General features: G+C 36.2%; 1 long non-coding RNA gene across 1 annotated transcript; it reads right to left on the bottom strand.

The window, feature by feature from the left end:
* Positions 1-2,305: 2,305 nt before the first annotated feature.
* LOC137848231 (uncharacterized) lies at positions 2,306-5,120 on the bottom strand. The gene is made up of 4 exons (XR_011091230.1): positions 4,977-5,120; positions 3,773-3,896; positions 3,191-3,299; positions 2,306-2,874 (listed from the first exon to the last, which is right to left on the bottom strand). It is a non-coding gene; the product is annotated as an uncharacterized lncRNA (long non-coding RNA).
* Between the last annotated feature and the right edge of the window lie 13,537 nt (positions 5,121-18,657).

The raw sequence follows: 18,657 nt of genomic DNA, 5'->3' as shown, positions 1-18,657 counted from the left end.
TTGTTGAATTTATACCTTAGCCATGTTTTGTGCATGAAGTCCCTGTTCAGTTCTAAAAATCATTCTAACTTGCCTCAGAGCAAACACGCAAACACTCTGCTTAATAAATACTAAAAATAAAGCCTTCAGTTCAGAAGAGCAACTCATGCAAAGGACAGACCTATTCAAAAAAAAAAAAAAAATAGGTAGGAAGTAGTTCTCTTAATATGTCTACATCTATTTTTTATACAAGGACCTTTTAAACTTTTACTGTTACCTACATGAAAATAAACATGATTTTGTCAAAATATCCTAGAAATCATCACTATTTACACATCTGAATGCAATCAGTAATTTCCATTATCGACTGAAGTCTTGACAATAATGTAAATTTAAAAAAAAAAAAAAACAAAAAAAAAAACTTTGCCTACAGAATACTGTAGAAAGGACCCAGTAAGATTAAATATTGGCTATGTAATCCTCTTCATCCTGAAACAAATACATACTTCAGAATACATTTTTAATTTATAGCCCTTGAAACCAGTTAATCTTCACAGTATAATTCAGTTGAAAAATGATTTACCGTGAATCTGAGAAAGTAATTTTGAAGGAAAAAAGTCATTCTGCTCATCTTATTAGAACATTACTTTTGACTAAAAAGTTAAAGATGAGTATCAGTTGTTGCTGATTATTTTAAGGAAATAGAATTACTGGATTCAACCAGCATTCATCTAAATAGCATGGCTGTGACAATGTGTACTTGGATAACAACCAATGTGTACTTGGATAACAACCAAGTTATATCAGATTGTTTGGAATTTAAGTCCCCATTCATACAAAGTAATCTGTCTTGCACAGAAATGTTTCTTCTCTCTAACATTAAGTTTTAGCTGACTTCCCCGTTGTAAACATACAGATTGCTTTAGTGCTCTTGAAAAGATAGTATAACCTAAGAAGAGGTCTTTTATATTAGAATGGGAGGAAGTTTTGTACCTAAATATAAATAGGTAATAGGTCATGAGTGAAGCATTAGCCTTAATACCTAACAATTTATTCCTATAATCTACTAATTAAAATGAAACATAGCAAAGCAACTAATAGCATAGTATATCACTGTTATTAAAATTATCTTTATGTTTTGTCTTCAAATGCAGTTGCTTTAAAAAGATAGAGGATTCTTTTTACAGACAAACTTTCAGTGAAGTTTTATTTTCTCAAAATATGACTCATTTCATTAAAACAAACATAAAACTTGCATCTATATTCTTTTTTGTTTGCACAATGAAATAAAGACATTTTAATAAAGTTTTGAAGATTGTTTATGACCATAAAATTTTGTATTAAATCTACAAGTCCAACAGAAACCAAAGAGTCTGATTTGCAAATGATTTGTAATATATATGAGTGTTAACCGCAGCTTTTTTGTGCCAACTATTCATTATTAAGCTTTTATTAACCTTTTCCATACAATTTCTAAGCATTCTCAGAAACACTCTGAACAAACACATTTTGACATGACAGAAAAGTACATAGAAATTACTTTAAGTAACATAGATGTGGAACATTAGTTTCAAAAAAATAAAAAAACTTCTTTTTCACAGTACGTTAGGAATGCTTCATTATAGGTCAGAAGAAAAAAAAAGTCTGAGGAATATGTAGATGGAATCTAGATAACTATATACTAGTTCTTGTAAATGGACCATTTTAGCCAATACACAAAAGGATGATGTATTAACAAATCTGTTTCAGTCCCTCCTTCACTGGCCCTTATCTGACTTTCTATCTTATTTCACATTAAATCATAGAATCATAGAATCATAGAATATCCTGAGTTGGAAGGGACCCTTAAGGATCATCAAGTCCAACTCTTGACACCGCACAGGTCTACCCAAGTTCAGACCATGTGACTAAGTGCACAGTCCAATCTCTTCTTAAATTCAGTCAGGCTCGGTGCAGTGACCACTTCCCTGGGGAGCCTGTTCCAGTGTGCAACCACTCTCTCTGTGAAGAACCCCTTCCTGATGTCCAGCCTAAACTTCCCCTGCCTCAGCTTAACTCCATTCCCGCGGGTCCTGTCGCTGGTGTTAATGGAGAAAAGGTCTCCTGCCTCTCGACACCCCCTTACGAGGAAGTTGTAGACTGCGATGAGGTCTCCCCTCAGCCTCCTCTTCTCCAGGCTGAACAGGCCCAGTGCCCTCAGCCGTTCCTCGTACGTCTTCCCCTCCAGGTCTTTCACCATCTTCGTAGCCCTCCTACGAAAGATAAACCAACAGATAAAAACCAACAAAATATTATGATAAAAAGAGATATGATAAAAAGATAAAGATAAAACCAACAAAATATTATGGCCAAATTGTTAAACATCAAAAGAAACATCAGCACAAAAAAAAGTTTAGGTCATCTTTTGGTCTTAAATCCAAAGCTCACCAGAATAAGGGATGCTTTTTCTACTGATTTTACAGAACATTGCACGAGATCTCTTTGTTTCTTGTATAGAATAAAACCCTGATATTGAAATGCCAGTTTGCTTCTTAGAGCATTTAAGTCCAAATGTCATTTTTAAAGGACGCTTCTTCACTGCTAGTGATTCTCTGTTTCTGAATGAGCAACAAAATCTTGAAGTTTCATTTACAGACCACTAACAGGTTGCTCAGGAAAACACTTTCCATCTCCAAGCTGAAGTCACAAAAGCTCCCAAAACCTGGATTTGGCTGACAGATACCTCTTTTGCTACAAGAAGAGAAAACTGATCATATTTTGTACATTAAGTCTAAGTAAAATTCCTTTTTGACTCCAGATAGTGCAGCTGAAGAAGCAGGTCTTCAGGTTGGGGATATTCTGATAGCAGTCAATGGAACTGATGTCACCAGCATGCCACATTCAGAAGCTGCTAATCTGGCAAGGAAAGGTAAGTTTGAGATCACAGTAAATTACACAGATGGGTCGTAATTGCTGTACAATGCTTAGAAGATCCAGACAAAATGGTTTCCCCAGACAAAACAGTTTCATACATTGGTATTTAAATACACTAGCATTGCCTACATCTCTTATTTATCTAGACCATGCTAGAAACACAGAATAAAAGGGGCATATCTACAAAATATTCCCCAAACAGTACATTTATCAGTAATGCTTTTGGCTCTCCTGCCTTAAAGAAGAGGCTGAGAAAGTCCTGAAAGTGACTGTAGAGATCCTAATACCCTATTTATACCTTGTGCTTCCTGATGGAGAGAATTCACAGCTTGGTTCAGTGCATTGAGTAGTTATTTCTGTCACTGAGACCAGTCAGGAGTGCAGAGAGGTTATTTCATTGAGGTATCCTTTTGCAGCATCAAAGAAACAAAGATTCAGTGATATTGATCATTTCATATTCTTCCTCAAATTCTGATGACAAAACCCAAAGTTACCCATGTTCACACACTGAAAGTCAGTTTACTGCAGTTCTTTTATTTATCCCAAATACAGTTTTGACAAGTGCTCACGGGAAATTCAATCAATTAAAATGCTTTTACAAGACAGTGACAAATTTGTCTTGACACATACCAAGTTCTTTAATTCTAGAAGTGCCATTCACACTGATAAGTTTAAGAGCCTGTCAAGTCTTTCAATAGATAAATCTCTAATTACAGGGTATTTTTAACTCCTCTAGGAGAACACCCCCTGGCCTGAATCTTGGCATGCAAGTAGTATTTCCAAAGTCAAATGTCCTCAAAAGAGAGATCCAGCAATGTTTTGCAAATGAAATTGTGTCATAGTCACATCGTACAACCTAACATTTGTCGTGAGTACTTACCTTGCAATTGATAAGAGGGCAGCTTAGCATAGGTTAAACTCCAACAGCAAACCTCCTCAGAGAGGGGCACAGATAGTCGAAAAGAACTCCAGGACATGTGAAAGCAAGAATCTTCAAGAACATACTTAAGAACACAGAGAGTGAAAGTGACATTCTGGGCATCCTCAGTATTTTTTTTGTATAAACCCCAAATTATGCATACACATTTGAGCAAGGAAATAAAGCCAATTCTCTAACCTAATAAAATATGGAAGTGCCTAACCTGCTACTTGGAAAGATGGATCACAAAAACTGTTTTAGGAGGTGTCTTCAGATAGCTGTCTCCATTATAACTGCTCCAGACAAAATGAATTTAATTCCTGGATTCCTCACTGAGAGGAGAAGGACAAGGGTTAGAATACTGCCTTCCTGCTCCATATCCCATAGGGGTATTCAAAATTATTGATACACTGGATTGTAGTTTTCACTTATATTTTCACATTCTTTATGTAATACTTTAGGTCCTGATATCTTGACCATGGTGGTGGGATCAGATATCAGCCGTTACCCTAATACCCCCAGGCCTACCTGCCGAGGATATTTGCACAAACGAACACAATCAGCAATATTAAAGGGATGGAGGAAGAGGTGGTTTGTGCTGAAACATAATGGCTACCTCCACTATTACAAACACAAGAAGGTAAGGAGACAGGCTGGTGAGGAAGGAAGCTGTGTCCTGAACTATGAGGGGAAGTAATATTGAAGTCATATTTATAAGCTGATTATCTTGATTTGTAATGTTTACAAAATAACACCAGTACTTAAGATGGTTTTTATATGTGGTGTGTTGAGCATACTTGTTGAGCAATTCAGTCTTCCTTTACACTAGCTGCTGACATACATGTAGACTCAAACTCAAGGGTTTTTGTGGATTCACATTTAATCTTAAAGTTCTAATCCTCAGAAGTCTGTGAATTGAATTATGGCATAATTTAAAAACCCCTGGATGTATAGTGAGTCTTAATGCTGTAAATCACTGTCTCTCCTGTCACCTACAAACATATGAGTATTCTACAAATTTTTTTGCTGCTGGGAAAAAAAAAAAAAAAAAAAGTAAAACATAAAAACATAAAGGGGAAAAAAATCACATCAAAAATAAATAGATAGAGGGAGAGAGAGAAAATGCAGTTTTCCTTAGAAGCTCCATGGGTCTTGGCAGGCTCACCAGCAGCCTCTGGACAGTTACCGGAGGCTTCAGTGCTCGCCTTGCAGCCGGCATCCAGCAGGTGGGGAACTTGGTTCACAGGTGCTGCTCGTAGCCCTAGCCACTAACAGAGGAACTATTGTACGTGGCATTTTACCGTAGTTTGTGGGGCGGCTTAGCAGGTGCTACATGTAATTACAAGTTACTAATCCCTTCCCTTGTGTTGCTTTGTGATGAAGTTATTCACTGAGAAAATTACGTCTATAAAATTAAAATGGATTCATTTCAAAGCTTGTGGTCTGTTCAGGACTTTTTGTGGTAAAGCACTTTGCAGCTTGTAAAAAAGTTTCAAGATTATCCATTAAGAATTAACTCTAACCTTATTTCAAGAATACTTAGTGAAGCTGAGACAAGTTGCCCTAGTAATGGGTTTAGTACCAGATGAAGCCCAAGTAACACCTAGCTATATCTAAAAACATCAGTGGGTATATCAGCTGGTTAGAAACAAGTAGAAACACATTCGTCTGTAACACGATTTGAACACATCATTGAAATTAACCCATATGAAGTCCTAATCAAAAATGATTTTAAAAGCTTAGCATTGCACCAAGTCCATGAACTGAAAATAGTTTTGAGCTCTGCTACCCTGGTCAACTTTTGGTCAACTTTGCATATGAAGGATGTAGACATACATGTACAGATGCACGTATGTAGACATACCAGCACAGATTTACTATAAACATGAGTATAATCTAGACAGCAAGACAGTGTTAGAGTACTTCAACCAACAGAAGACAATAGGGAAGTTAATACAACAGTTTTCACTCCTGATCATAAATCTACCTTTATATTGTTTTTTCAACTACATCATTTTTCTCTATCCCATGCGTCAATCTTCCATCTATTTATTTCATTTGTCTGCTTATATATAAATATAACCTGTATATAAACTAGCCTGTTTATTCATTTTCACATTCATAGTAGAGCCAATCCAGTAAAATCCTCACTGTAATATTTCTCCTTTTTAGTAAAAAGCTAGAAAACAAAGTATTATTTACCCTGCTCTCTCCTCCTGATGATCCTAAGAATAAATTTTTATAGACAGTAATGTTAAGATGAAGAAAAGATTTCACATGATGCAGTACAGTTTCATATCCAAAGTGAAATTATTCAAGTTTTCAGGCATTTAAGGTTCTTGATCAAAATCAAACACCTTTGTGGAAAAAAAAAATATTGTGAAAAACAACTAAAAATTATAGAAAGAACTTGCTCTTCTGCAATTCTCTACCCACCTGATATTTTCAGTACAAAATGTGGTAGGCTTATTTCACTGCATATGCTGTGATATTAACAGTAGCCATCTAACAAAGGGGTTATGCTGCAGAACCACTGATATATACCACAAAGTGGCCTGGTTTTCTGTCATCATTATTTCAACACTAATTATTGTGGTCTCAAACCAAACTAAATAAACAAATATCATACAAACACTTAGGAACATTGAAGAAAAGTGTTTATTTTATTCTAATTGTGTCCTTCATGAGACTCCTGAAATGTAAAAATAAAAATAAATCTAATTACGCCTTTTAAACACCCTCCACTTCCCAATCAATTAAGTACCTTTTTAAGACACAGACTGTTATATAAATTGGATTAAGTATTAGAAAGTGCCTCATAGTCTTTCATTTATATTTAATTACATTTTCTTTTTATTTCTTTAAATTGGCAGGTTTCTTTTTAAGCCTATCTTTTTATTTTATTTTTTTAAACATCTAGCCTTGTCTTATTTAATTCATTGAAAAAGTATTTCAGTCATCCCACAGTTATGTTTTGATAGTGGGCTTTTTAGCATTGAAAGTATGCCTTTGCTTTTTAGCTTCAAAACAGTAAATAAATTTAAAGCACCGCATAAATATGTTATAATAACGATTACTGTTTTTCTTTCATTATCAAAGACAAGTGTCGTTCAACCACTTTTTAAATCATTTCATGTAATTGTTTAAACAGGCTGCTCTCTCTCTCTCTCTCTCCATACTCCAGAGAATATGCACTAATATATTGCAGTACTATTTAAGCACCTGAAAGCATGAGGACCTTCTTCAGTGCTTCATGTGCTCAAAATAGTACTCTGAAGAGGTCTTTTGTAAGGTAGAAAGATGCTTATGCATAAACGCACTTCTTCACCACTCAGCAATCTAATATCCAAAGTAAGTAAGTGGAAGCTCAGATGGATTCCTTTTCACTATTCCTTTTTTTTTTTTTTTTTTTGTGTGTGTGTGTGTGTGTTTTCTATCTGGGCATAAGAACAACAACACATACAGATGCCGCTCATCCCACTGATGAGCATCCCACTCATCCTACTGTCCCACATCCCACTCATCCTACTGTCTTTTCTAAGAAAATTACAAATAATGTTCTTAGCATACCACAACACTTACATAACATGCCAGGTACACAACAACATTGGAAACATTTTGTTCCATGTTTTACCTCCCTTAAGAGGATAAATGTTTCCACTTAGTGAATATAAAATATTCTTTAAAATAGTGAATTAAGGGCAAGAATAATTCATAGAGACAAAAGTAGTTCAGGATAATCTGTATTTCAGTTACAAGTAAACTAACCAGATTGGTCAGCTTTGAGGTATACCTAGGGCTTGATGCTGATAGTAAGAACAACCACCTACAGTGGTATAATTCTAGTGACTCCAAGAATATCATGCCTGATTTACATTTGTGTAAGACAACCAGACTTTTTATTTATGCTTGAAGGGATGTATATAATGCCATGTCACTGGGAAGGTACAGGCTGTTTCATCTTCTGTTTTAGTTCACACCAGCAAACACAGCTACATTTCCTCATCATTGCTATTTACAGGTAGAAATTATCCAGCCTGAACTTTCTTTCTCCCACCTACATTAAAAAAGAGATTGATGTTTCTAGAGCACTTTACATATTGATTCGTCCATGTAATTGCTGCTGTTTCAGGCTCATCTCTATCCAATCACAAACTGATAAATTGATAGCTCTTGCAACAGATTCGGTCACTTTACCTACAAGGTCATCTTGTTTTCTGTAACGTGGATGCTGTCACTGACCTTTATTCATCAAGTACTTACTCATATAGGTAACTAAAACACATTTTTCATCTCAGTAGACATAGCTATGTTTGCCACCTCGTAGCAGGAACATGAACACATTAGGATTAGACCCTTGTTTTGAGAAAGTTATGGTGATTAGTTAAGCTTTATAGCAGTTTTACCTACACTTAGAGACAGTGAAGTCCCCCTGTACACTCCACATTCCTGATCCCTCATTGTTCAGACCACTGTATCTTCTCAAGCATGGTATTTCCTTCTTTGCATATGTATCCAAATTACCACCTGAAGAAAAGCTATCTGAGCACACTCAGAGAGAGACAGTGTCGTATACTTAGGTCGTACTATATAAATAGACAAATATAAGCAATCACATTTCTTCTGCATGAGCTTACACTTTTCTTCAGGGACTGAAAGTACATCATCATAGTCAAGTGTTGAGTCTTTCTTTATAGTTAGCGGTGTCTGCTCCTCTCACCCTAGCACTTGATGTTAATTACAGTGACTACAAAGTTACCACAAAATAACTGTGGTGAATCTTGCACTGTAGTACAGAGAAACCATAATCAACTTTACATGACATCAGGAAGATAATAAAAGCAATCTAGCCATGATAGTAGAACACCAGCTCAACAGCATAAATAGTAGAACACCAGCTCAACAGCTTTAAGCTAAAAAGCTTAAATAAGTTTCACTAGGAACTTTGAGCTGACATCACCAAACATCTTTTAGAACTTGACAGCTAACTTGGAAAATTAACAACACGCTACAGCCTTCAGGACAAAAAAGTACCAGACGTTAAACTCATAAAAAGAAGGAAAAGAATTCCTGGGACCTGGGGGCAAGTGGGCCAATAAAGAGTTTAAAGGTTGTAGAACATGCATTCATCTATCAGGAGGCCATACACACTGAAGAACTAACAGTGTTCTAGGTTTAATAGGAAAGCGCAATGATAAAGAAAGCATCATAGCCCCCCCCCCCCCCCCAAAAAAAAAAAAAACAGTTTCCCAGATTAACAGTTTCCCAGATTTCCTCATTACAAGTATACTTCATAGAAGAAGTTCAGCTAATTAAGTGCTGGGATTTACAAAACCACTAGAAATGTGAGCCAAAGCTAGATTTTCCTAGTTTCAACTCACAATTGGCTTTGTTTTTTGCTATAGAAGATTAGTATATATATATATATTATATATATATATGATATTATGGGTTAAAAAAAAAAAAAAAAAAAAAAAAGAAGAAGAAAAAGAAAAGAGTTGAAAAACTTAAAAGTAGTAACAAAACATCATGTTTTTAACAGTGTCCTACGACCTTTCTATTTTGTGTCTTATGATGTTTCAAGGAACTATTTTCTGTCCCTTTGCCATAAAAAACTCTGGGAAAGAGGAGAGTGAAATGGGACCAATCTAGTACCTGCAAGGGAAAATATGAAACAAATGTCACTGAGGTTATGGTCTAGGAGGAACTGTAAAGATGACTGGTTCCAAACAGGAAACTATGATTTTGATGTGTTTCCCTTGCAGACATAATATTTTCCAGAAATCCAAGACTAGTGTATTCTAGTAAAATCAGCTGTCAGGTGCTTATGTTACATTATTTCAGTTATTCCATTTCCTTCCTCAATTCCCTCAGCTAGAAATGACGTGGAACAAGCTTAATTAAAAACAAATCCAATGATTTTGCTACCAGAATTTGGATGGACTAAAAGTAGGAAAGTAAAAAGAAGAAATGTGATAGGAAAAAGTAGGAGCAATTAAGTTGAAATTAGTTAAGATGGAAATCACTATCCTGAGAGTAAGAAAGTGCCTGTTTTAGAGATTGAGATGTAACAACAAACTGATTTGCAAGTGAAGAGCAATTTCACCTTTAAGTGTATCACCCATAGAGATATGTCCTTCAAGGCAGTTTTTCATGGTTCCTATGTTCTGGAACATGCTGCAAGAAAAATGCAACACATAACTACTGTGAGAACACATACTCAGTGAGAAGTACTCCACTGACCACAATGGAAGTGGAGGAATGTACTTTTTGTCAGCATTCATAATGATAATATATAATGTCAGTTTAAAAATGAATTTTGGTTTGCATTTCTTAGTCTCACAAGTTTAATGACTCTAGGAAGCTGTCAGTCACAGCGTGAGTGGCTATATAAAAGCTGAGGAAAGGGCAGAGGGAATAAAGATACTTTAATAATTATTAGTATGTAAAATTAGACCCCACCTTAATACTGGCTACTGCCGTAAAAGACAACAAAAAATGTTTTTACAAATACATTAATGCAAAACAGAGGACTAAGGAGAATCTCCATCCTTTACTGGATGCGGGGGGGAACTTAGTTACAAAAGATTACGAAAAGGCGGAGGTGCTTAATGCCTTCTTTGCCTCAGTCTTTAGCAGCAAAACCAGTTGTTCCCTGAATACCCAGTACCCTGAGCTGGTGGAAGGATGTGGCCCTCACTATCCGTGAGGAAATGGTTGGTGACCTGCTATGGCACTTGGATTTACGCAAGTCAATGGGGCCAGATGGGATCCACCTGAGAGAACTGGCAGAGGAACTGGCCAAGCCGCTTTCCATCATTTATCAACAGTCCTGGTTATCAGGGGAGGTCCCAGTTGATTGGCGGCTAGCAAACATGACGCCCATCTACAAGAAGGCCTGGAGGGCAGACCCAGGGAACTATAGGACTGTTAGTTTGACCTCAGTGCCAGGTAAACTCATAGAACAGATTGTCTTGAGTGTCATCAAACAGCACTTGCAGGGCAAACAGGTGATCAGGCCCAGTCAGCATGGGTTTATGAAAGGCAGGTCCTGTTTGACGAACCTGATCTCCTTCTATGATAAAGTGATGCACTTGGTGGATGAGGCTGTGGATGTGATCTACCTTGACTTCAGCAAGGCTTTTGACATCGTTTCCCACAGAATTCTCCTCAAGAAACTGGCTGCTCGTGGCTTGGACTGGTGTACACTTCATTGGGTTGAGAACTGGCTGGTTAGCCGGGGCCAAAGTGTTGTGGTGAATGGAGTCAAATCCAGTTGGAGGCCGGTCACTAATGGTGTTCCCTAGGGCTCAGTACTGGGGCCGGTCCTCTTTAATATCTTTATCGATAATCTGGATGAGGGGATCGAGTGCACCCTCAGTAAGTTTGCAGATGACACCAAGTTAGGTGTGTGTGTCAATCTGCTTGAGCGTAGGAAGGCTCTGCAGGAGGATCTGGATAGGCTGGACCAATGGGCTGAGGTCAACTGCATGATGTTCACCAAGGCCAAGTGCCGGGTCCTGCACCTGGGGCTCAACAACCCCAAGCAGAACTACAGGCTGGGAGATGAGTGGTTGGAAAGCTGCCAGGAGGAGAAAGACCTGGGAGTATTGGTTGATGGTCAGCTGCATATGAGCCAGCAGTGTGTTCAGGTAGACAAGAAGGCCAACAGTATCCTGGCTTGTATAAGAAGCAGTGTGGCCAGCAGATCTAGGGAAGTGATTGTCCCCCTGTACTCGGTTCTGGTGAGGCCTCACCTCAAGTACTGTGTTCAGTTTTGGGCCCCTCGCTACAAGAAGGACATCAAGGTGCTTGAGCGAGTCCAGAGAAGGGCATTGAAGCTGGTGAGGGGTCTGCAGAACAAGTCCTGTGAGGAGTGGCTGAAGGAGCTGGGGTTGTTCAGGCTGGAGAAAAGGAGGCTCAGGGGTGACCTTATCGCTCTCTACAGGTACCTTCAAGGAGGCTGTAGTGAGGTGGAGGTTGGTCTATTCTCCCATGTGCCTGATGACAGGACGAGGGGGAATGGTCTAAAGTTGTGCCAGGGGTTTTTTAGGTTGGATGTTAGGAAGAACTTCTTTACTGAGAGGGTTGTGAGGCATTGGAATGGGCTGCTCAGGGAAGTGGGTGGGTCACCATCCCTGGAGGTCTTTAAAAGAGGTTTAGATGTTGAACTTAGTGATATGGTTTAGTGGCAGACTTGTTAGTCAGAAGTTGGACTTGATGATCTTGAGGTCTCTTCCAACCTAGACAATTCTATGATTCTGTGGTAATAAACAACAATTGCAACAACAAAATGTTCTGTTGTTAGGCTGTGTTCTTGTTTCCATTATGAAACCAATCCATTTCAATAGGTCAACAGAATCTAGTCTTCTCTGTTTATTACAGTTTAACATAGACAGCACACTGGCAATTAAATATTGCTCAGATAATTATACAGTGCAGTTCACATTCAAAGGGTTCCTAACCTTCACTTTTTATCATATGCTATCAATGCTTTCCTTAGTGAGTATTCTTTAATTAGTGGGTCCTCTGTAAAGAAAATTGCTGCTACTTAGCTGTCTCTGTTTAGATATGTTTGTGTTTGTAAATTGTTCCCTTCTGACCCTCTTTCTTATTCAGAACACCTGGAAACTGTATTACTTTTTGCTATTTCTTCTTCTTCCAAATAACAACATTCAACACCAATATTTACCCAAAGCGTTTAACCAGCTGGATTCCAGACTTCTATTTACCCTTTATTCATATTGAGACTCAGCTCTTTGCACCCAAGCCTCATAGAAGAAGTGAAAACCCTCACTAGGCACAGAACCAAAATTTAAATGCAGACTTAAACGTTCCCCTTTCTTTCTAGAATTATGTCTCTATACATGGGAACAGGGGCATTTTAAAGAAAGTATACTTACAAAACAACTGAAACTCAGACACTACAGTACATGCTTCTGGTTGCTTGTGTGCACTCTATTCTATTGCTCCCAGTAGAATAGAATAAAGAGAAGAAAAGATGCTTTTAAAGTATCTTGATTCCTGCGGTATGTACAGGGTCCAATTATTATAGCAAGAAAGAAATCCCCTGACTGCCATGTGTGGACCCTTCACAGCATTTCAGTCTAAGACAAACATTCAGTCCTTTGTTCTGCTGTACAGGCCTGTGTATTCATCACTAATCCTAAGCACTTTATATAAAAGGCTTAGCTATAAATAGATTTAGGCTTGAGCCATTGCTCATAAAGATACCACTTCTATGTGTTCTTCATTCTTGCTTGGAGCTTTATCATCACAGTCTGGGAGCTGCCACATTATTTAGAGCTGGCATACAATCTGATTTCTTCTCTATATTTTCCATGACTCCCATGGCTCCAGGATACATTTTTCGATTTACATTTAAGGAGCTGCTGACTCCAAAGTTTCCAATATTTCTGCAGTATTCTTTCTGTTAATAAATGTTAAATACTCCTGGCTGAAATGATGCATGAGTTAATTTTGGCCTACCAACAGATTGCATACCCTGACCCAGAGAAAGAGTCATAATCAGATATATTTGACTTGATTCAAGTTGTTCAAAATTGTAACCCATAATTCTGCCTATGACACTTGGTCCTGGAAATTCTTAATTACCAATGAGGTACAGCAAAAGACTCAAACTCATCAAAAGAATCAACTGGAATCTGAAGATTAATCATATCATAAGACCACTTGATTGGACATCATCTGAGAGTCAATACATCTAGGTGTGGGATAATTAAGCCTTTCAAATCAGAGGAGTTTTGCTTATTTTGTAAGATATAAAGGATTTAAAAGATATAAAAGATTTAAAGCAAAACAAGATGAAAAACTAAACAATTTAGCTCTATTTGAGAAAAATGCCATTCAAAGAGACCTGGACTCTAGAGCTCTCTGTTCACTGGCATATGACTCCATTCCTCTACATTAGCCTATCCTCTGTGCCCAGCTAACAGAAGTGCAAACATGCTCTAGCAGTAATTCTGTAAATATCAAAACAACAACAACAAACCTACCAAAAGCACAATGATTAAAAAAAAAAAAAAGAGAGAGAGAGAGAGAGAGAGATTGAAAGAGAGATGGAGGGCAAGATGGAGGGCAAGATATCTTAGAGGTACAAACAAGCAGCACCATGAGTCAGGGAATAGCTGGACAGAGGAAACCAGAAAATGATATGGTCATTTAGATGGTCAACTCAGACTGTGAGCCAGAGTTGGAAGAGAGAGACATAGCCACATCATCTTTTGTGGAGAAAGTTGGGGAAATGAGAAATAAGAAGCAAAAAGAGAAAAACTCATTTCCCTGTCTTATTTTAGACAAGTCTAGTTTAAGAAAACAGGGGCACACAAAGGAAATTGTTTTAGAAGTCATGAGAAGACATTTAGACAGTAAAAAAATCTCATATCACTACTGACCTGAAACCACAGAACCAGTGACCAGAAGCAGGTCACTGCTTTACACTTTGCACTGCCAGCCCCTTGAGCTTTCATTTTCTGCTTCCTCAATTTTGACTTTGTATTTTAGATTTCTTATAATATTTTCTTGGGATTGTCTTGTTTTATGTACAGTAACTTCTGTTCCATTTTCCTAATACTTGCAGTCTTGTGTAGCTTAATTTTAATCTCTGTTAATAGTTGTTCCTGTTGTTGAATGATTTCTTTCACTGCAAATAGCATAGAATGTTCATATATCTTTTCAGTTTTTCATTTCTACTAGACAAAGCAGCTTAACTAGAACAGCAAAGATGCCTCTGCTCAAACAAAATCCAGTGAATCATTCAGGAAATGTTATGAATGTCATTTATCTTCTGGAAGTATTTACACCAAATTAAATAGGGCTAATTTGTGAGCACCACCTCAAACTATATATCCTACCTTAATGACCATTTCATACATTAAAATTAAGAGATGCCTATATGCCTATATGCCTATTACATCTCTTTAATTTTAACATCTCATTTTTATTTTTATTTACTTATTTTCAGAAATATTTCCCCTAAAACTAAGGCTACCTGAAGAAAACTATCATCAAGAGAAAGGTTACTTCCTATTATTCTGTTGTTCCTTATTATTCTTAGAATAAATTTATGCTTATGTTTTCTGCCCTCTACCCAGAGGACTTCATCCATGTTGGATGTTATGAACTGCCATGAATCCATGAAGTAGCTGATAGAACAAAAATTTTTTTTAAGTGCAGAACAGTGTTGTAATAGCAAAAATCCAAGGAAGTTCATTTCAAATCTGTATGGCAAATGCCATCAACTCAGACAGCTGGCAGTTGTATTAAGTTCCATATTGGCCATATCATCGTTGGGTTACACTCAGTCACAGGCATACCAAGTAAGTTTTGTGATGATTTTTTAGCCATATAACTTTCTCACTTTTTGTAACAAAGGTGTTTTTTTTGTTTGTTTGTTTGTTTGTTTGTTTGTTTCAAAAGGAATGCTGTCAAGATGTTATTTATCACATCAGTGAAAAGAAATGCCCTTTATCTCTGGCTTTTCAGAATTAGGGGAGAGAGTTTGTCTTTTAGTCAATGAAGAACATCTGGTCTCACTTTGCAATGAATGCATTAAATCCATCTTTTTCCTTTCCTAGATGTATTCATTTGAAAAGCAGTGGGCATAAATCATTCTTGATGCCACAGAGCTCTAGCTGCATTCATTCTAGACATCACAGAAAGTGTTTAGAAAAGTATTTTATAGGGATGTGCTATTACAGTGGTCACACAGCCTTTTCAGCATCTGCAGCGACTCTTGCAAATCAGGCTACAATCTAGGACAGTCAGCAGAAAACTGACCACAGGTGGGATCCTGATGGATATTGCCCTGCTCTATTTCCCTAGATTTTAATATTATTATATTTTCATATTATTATATTATACATGTATATTTACATATATTTATATATTTATATTATTATACCTCTAAATTTTCATATTATGCTCTATAGTAGGAGTGAGATTTGAACATGGAATATGTATTTTGGTTATGTTATCTTTGCAATATATTTTTGTGTCTGAAGATATTACAACCAAAGTAGGTCACACAGCACTGACAACTTTCCTGATTGTCTTCATCTACTGTAATGACTTTAGTTTTCGATTAAAAAAAAAAAAAAAAAAAGAAGAGAGCAGAATCTAGGAAATGTATTTGTGCATGTTTATTTGCATTTTTTTCAGTATTACGGGTTATTTTGTTCCTAAAGAAAATTATAAGAACAAAGAAATAATTATATGTGCCAATGAACATTGTATGCAGATATGTATATAATGTATATATACATTATGTATATATGTATATAATGTATATATAAATTATGTATATATATAATAGGTAGGTAGGTATGTATTATGTGTATATATAATATATATACATGCTTGCAGTCTGGGTTTATGCTGAGAACCTCACATATATGTGCAGAGAGAGGGAACAAAGGCTTATATTCAGAAACTAGTATATATATATACTATATGATATATAACATATAATATATATAATATCTTATTAATATATTAATTTTATATAATAATATAATAATAAATAAAATAATATATATAATATATATAATACAAACATATTATATATAATATGTATATAATATATATAGATGTATATATATAATAGGTAGGTATTTTGTTTATAGAAGGATATGTTTATTTCCAGGCTAATAAAATATTTACATGAGGCATTTTTAAATCCTCTTCTACTGATAATATTCAATTAACTCCAAATAATGAATTGATTGTTTTCTGTGAGACTCCATCTCTGTATTTTGCAAACAGTACTAGTGCTCTTCTTAAGTCCCAACACTAACTTGTGTTTTCCATTTTACAGCTGGCAAATTTCATGCAATTGCTGGAGCACCAGTCATAGCTCTTAAAAGCAAGGGACTAAGACTATTACTTAAAACATAGCCAGGGTGCACTGTCCATATGTGTGCAGCTTTATTTTGAGTTAAGTTATGTACTTGAGGGAAGTTGTGATGGGAAGGTGGGAGGAGGAACCATTTCATCTACCTACTTACATTAAGGAGTTTAAGGGTTTCTTATAAGTAACCACACAGAAAGACATTGACAATACTCTTCAGTCTCTAAGAGCTTTAACTCAACCCATGACAATACTGTAAAAAAGATTTTGAAGGGCTTTCCACTGAAAGTTGATCAAAATGAAAGGAAATGGTTACAAAAATGCTGATATTTAGGGCAACTTTACAAAGGAATTTAAAACCATCCTTTTAAATTACGCTCACTAGTTTCTGAATTAGTTTCTGAATTCCTTTGTTCCCTCTCTCTGCACATATATGTGAGGTTCTCAGCATAAACCCAGACTGCAAGCAGCACTGCCTTGTGAAGAGCTTCATGCTTCTAAATTGTTCAATGCACTTTGAAAATCCCCCTCTTACTCATCTGCACCCACAAAAGTTGGAATATTTAGGAATAGCTAGTGAGGTTTCTGCACAAAGATATAACTTCTGATGAAGTAAAAAAAAATACATAAAATAAAATTAAAAAATAAAGGTCAGAAGCAAAGAAGCAAATTTAGAAGGTGAGTAGTTTGTCTTTTGTGCTGTGCTGTATTTTCTGAGGCTACTAATCCTTAAAACAAATGATGATTAGAATAATTTGAAAGGCCATTCACTGATTTCTACACCTCTAAATGTTCCCTGAGTTGATCCCATCCCACAGGGATCAGCCCTGTATCAGCTCTGAACCTTGGCACAGCTTTCTTCTTTCTAATGGCAGGATGAAGGGAAGTGCAGACCCCTGGAAGTAACAAAGTTGGAAGGAGCAGAAATTGGTGCTGATACCAGTCTGGGTAAACCATTTGTTTTTAAATGTATCCCTCAAAGTGGAAACAGGATTTTCTACTTCTGTGCAACTTCCAATCAAGAAATGAAGAGGTAAGTGATCTTTCATTTAATAGGATCAGTTTTGTTATTCTGGGATGGGGAGAGGAAGGTTGAATTTTTGTAGGATATTTGCAAGACCTGCCTTGATCAATAGGAAGAACAAAACAAAACAAAACAAACAAACAATAAAACTGTCAACTACTTATGTGAAGGATGGTGTTTCTGATTTTCATTTGCAGAAGTTTCAAGAATATTTTTTATCTTTAGAGTTTATCCTGTCTTTATTTTGATGAGAAAAAATAGTTTTTCATCAAGTCTTTAACATTCATGTCAGAATTTCCCCAAATTTCCCTTATTAAAGAAGTTACCTCCAGGCAAAAAAAAAAAAAAAAAAGTATTCTCATTCCTTCTTCTCCATTGTTATCTATATACGAGTAGAAGTCTGAATCTTCCTGTGGATGTAAACTTGCTTATTGGTCCTTTCCCACCAATGGTCTTGCTTCTGCCTGACAAGGATATTTCAAGTAATAAATGCAATCCCATCTTCTGTTTCTCTTTCTGTCATTCTGTCACATCATTATTTTTGCACTTAAAAGTGTGAACATGCCACAAAAGCATATCAGAACTGATAAGCAATGAATGAATTTAGGCTCTTCTGAGTTTTCAAAATTTTTCTTCAAAAATGTTTCTGCATTTCCCAAAAACTATAGCAGACAAAAGGACTGAAATCACTGAAAACATAATTAATGATTTATAGGTTTTAATTTAAAAATGTATTAAAACAGCCTAATTTTACCTTGTTTTATTGTTCATTACCAGAGATATAGAGCTGTATAGCAGGATGACATTTGCTACAATTGATTCATTCATACACCTTTTTTATATAATCTTAGTACTTAACATAGCGTCCAGTATAGCAATATTGCAGCATTTTCTACTCCTTATTGTTATGCTGTTCATGATATAAAAATTAAAAATAAATAGATAGATAGATAG

This window comes from Anas acuta, chromosome Z (assembly GCF_963932015.1).
Source record: "Anas acuta chromosome Z, bAnaAcu1.1, whole genome shotgun sequence".
Taxonomy (NCBI): domain Eukaryota; kingdom Metazoa; phylum Chordata; class Aves; order Anseriformes; family Anatidae; genus Anas; species Anas acuta.
Note: the sequence above shows the minus strand (reverse complement) of the source record. Positions and strands in the feature narration are given on the sequence as shown.